The following is a 3255-nucleotide window of genomic DNA, read 5'->3' as shown; positions in this document are numbered from 1 at the left end:
TCATTTAAATCACATATGAATTTGGGATCTTTTCTATGGTCTTGCTCCTTTCATCCATGTAGTTTAATATGCTCTCACAAGTAATGCTTAAACTGAACACCTCTTTTCTCAGACCACTTCATCTTTTAGCAGCATATCTAAGATTATGGGAGCAAGAGGGGCTTGAGACACAGAACTGTTTGACCTACAGGCAAGAGATATATATTTTCCATGTGGTAGCATTGTATTCCCTGCAAAAAAGTGGATAGAACTAAAAGAGATTCATGTAGTCACCCAGAATTAAGAGTCAGGGAACCATCAGACTTGGCAGGCTTGGATCCGTGAACTTGAGAGGTTTGAAGCAAGAGATCAGATAAGAGGGATAAAAGGGGCTAAGGTTGATGAAGGGACAGGAGAAAATCAATGGTTAGGTAGGCAACTATGAAGAAGTTTGCATTTCTTCATCCCCAGCAAATTCCAAGCTTCGGGCTCTATTAGCTATAGCCGCGTTCACAAACTTCCAGAGATTGAAGAATCTGGACAAATAAATCAAATTGGCTTCCTTAACTTCCTGACTTCCCATAGCACTCCCTTCCCCTTGTACATCTTGCCATGTCCCGGCTGCTGACCATCCTACTAGGTACTTCTACTTTTACTGCTTCCTAGTGCCAATAAATACTCTTGTGCCATTAGTATCTAGTCTACCTTGCCTTGATCCTTCATGCTCTCGAGGTCACCTTTATACCCTATGCCTGGTTTCTTTGTTCACTGCTACTCTGTGGGCATTGTATGAATTGTAAATATGATTGTAGGTAGTGGTATAATTATAAGAGACATATTATGTGCCTGAGATGAAGGCAAGGGTAAGAAAGAGACAACTTGAATAAGCTGAAGGAATTGTTCAGAGCAAGTAAAATAAAGTACCAGTAATTCTCCTGGCAAATGCCATCTTTACTCACTCTTTCTTTTTCTCATTGTGTTGCACTATAACCTTCCTTGCCCTTCTAATCCTTTGTTATGCACATCTACAGTGTTTTATATTTGCTTCATTTCTTGTTTATAGATGAATTGTCCTGGAAGCCATGGTGTTAGGGGATGTTGCAGTGGAAGTGACTCAACTGCTTTTAGGTGACACCAGGTAAAATGCTTATTTAATAATGGCCCTGTGAACGAATTGAGGGGATAGATAGTCTTCTCGGTGTGAATATCCTTGAATAATTAATCATTATAATGTGAACTTTATAACATTCTTATTTTAGTTTCTTTTAATTTTTTTGCTAATCTGGAAACAATTCCAGGCTGATAAATCCAATGGATGGAGTGAATCACTCTGTGGTGTCATCAGAATTGGTGTTCTGGGAGTCACCAACTCTGGAGGCCACTTCTCTCCTTTGTGTTCTGCTCCATATTTTAGTGTGGCAAGCATGATGGGAAAACTCCCTCATCATGCTCACTGTGACTTCTGAACTCACTTACAATCTCCCATGTACTTTCTGTTGGGTCAACCTCACCTTCATCTTCGACCTTGGGAGTTTCTTCCTGTCATTTCTCCGAAGATGATTTATGACCTTTTCAGAAAGTAGATCATCTCCTTTGGTGGCCCGAACATCACTCTGAATCTTCTTTCTACTCATAGCATTGAGCTGGTGTGAGATGGTGCTGCTCATTGCCATGGCCTTTGACAGATATGTTGCCCATATAAACCTCTGCATTATTTGAGCTATTATGAACCGAAAAATGTGTATTTTGCTTCTGGTAGCTACATGGATAATTAGCTTACAATAGTCATTCAATTGGTTTTCGTTATAAAATTGCCCAATTTCTGTGGCCCTAATGTGTTAGACAGCTTTTTCTGTGACTTCCGCGGTTAATCAAACTGGCCTGCACAGACACACCTACAGTCTAGATTCATGGTCACCTAGCCAACAGTGGGTTTTATATCTCTGGGATCATTCTTCTATAATAATTTCATACAGTTTACTATCCTGACCACTGTTTCGGAACATGCCTCAAGACGCTCATCGAGGCCCTCTCCCTTCAGCAACTCAATGTCATGGTGGTGATTTTGTGCTTTGTCGGCATACTTTGTTTATATCTGGCCTCACCCACATCACGCCTAGACAAATTTCTTGCTGTTTTGATGCAGTTCTTATTCCCTTTTTTTAATTCAGTCATCATACATATACATTCAGGGAACAAAGAAATGAAAGTGGCAATGAGGAGATATCAGATCGGTTTATTACTTACAGAGCGATTTCATAAATGACAAAGATTATGGACTTTTTCTTAATGACTTGAAATAACATCAAATTTCTATAGTTTCGTATCAGTTTCCAAGTACCTCTACTACTGTTTAAGGTTGAGATGAAATGACAGGTTAGTTTAAGAGTCTTTTAATTGGAATTGTGTTGCTGTCTATTGTTGAAGGAAGCATGTTGTGTGATTAAAAATATCTCCCAGAGAAGGCCAAATGCTGCACTCTCCAGGAGACTGTATCTTGATAATTTACTATAGGTCTAGGAATTCAAAAATTGAGTCTCTTCAGTAGAGGGTTATACAAGTGAATACTTGCTGATTGACACTAAATAAATTGATACTGGATAGAAATATATATAGTCAAGATGTCCAATTTGTTAATTTGCTATAAAAATTAGTAAAGTGGTCTAAACTTTTCATGAGCTAACTTACTATTTCATGTATAGGGAAATTTCTGAGAAGTTAGGTGATAAGGACATTCATGAGCAGAATCAACAAGAGGAGTTAAAGATGGATTATTCCCAAATATTTAATCATATAGATTTTGATGATTAATGCTTATATCTCCCACTAGGGATGTGCTTTCCATAAACGCCCTGAGCCAAAGGCAGACGCTTAACGACTGCGCCACCCAGGCGCCCCATATTTTATCTTCTAATTCACATTAAACTTACCTTCTAATTCTCTCTCCCTCTTCTTTCTCTTACACGCACACACACAAACACACACACACACACCTTTGATGCATTTTCATTAACCTAGTTTTTTCATAGTATTGTAGTATGTACTTTCATTGCTTTGTGTTAACTGTGAAATGGAAGATGTAATAGTTTAATTCCTTCTTCAGTTCAATGGTAAAAATAATAATGGTGAATATTTACAAAGTATATACTATGTGTCAGGCACTGCTTTCATCTGTACCTGCATTAACTCATTTGATCCTCACAGCAGTCCTTGAGGTAGATACTATTGTCATCCCTGTTTTGCAGAATGGGAGTTGGAGGCTAAATGGCTTATCTA

The 3255-nt window shown here is 38.4% G+C and overlaps 1 pseudogene; it reads left to right on the top strand.

The window, feature by feature from the left end:
- Positions 1–1407: 1407 nt before the first annotated feature.
- Positions 1408–2042, top strand: LOC121100938 (annotated as a pseudogene).
- The last annotated feature ends 1213 nt before the right edge of the window (positions 2043–3255 follow it).

Source organism: Ursus maritimus, unplaced genomic scaffold, assembly GCF_017311325.1.
Source record: "Ursus maritimus isolate PB19 unplaced genomic scaffold, ASM1731132v1 scaffold_59, whole genome shotgun sequence".
Lineage (NCBI taxonomy): Eukaryota > Metazoa > Chordata > Mammalia > Carnivora > Ursidae > Ursus > Ursus maritimus.
Note: the sequence above shows the minus strand (reverse complement) of the source record. Positions and strands in the feature narration are given on the sequence as shown.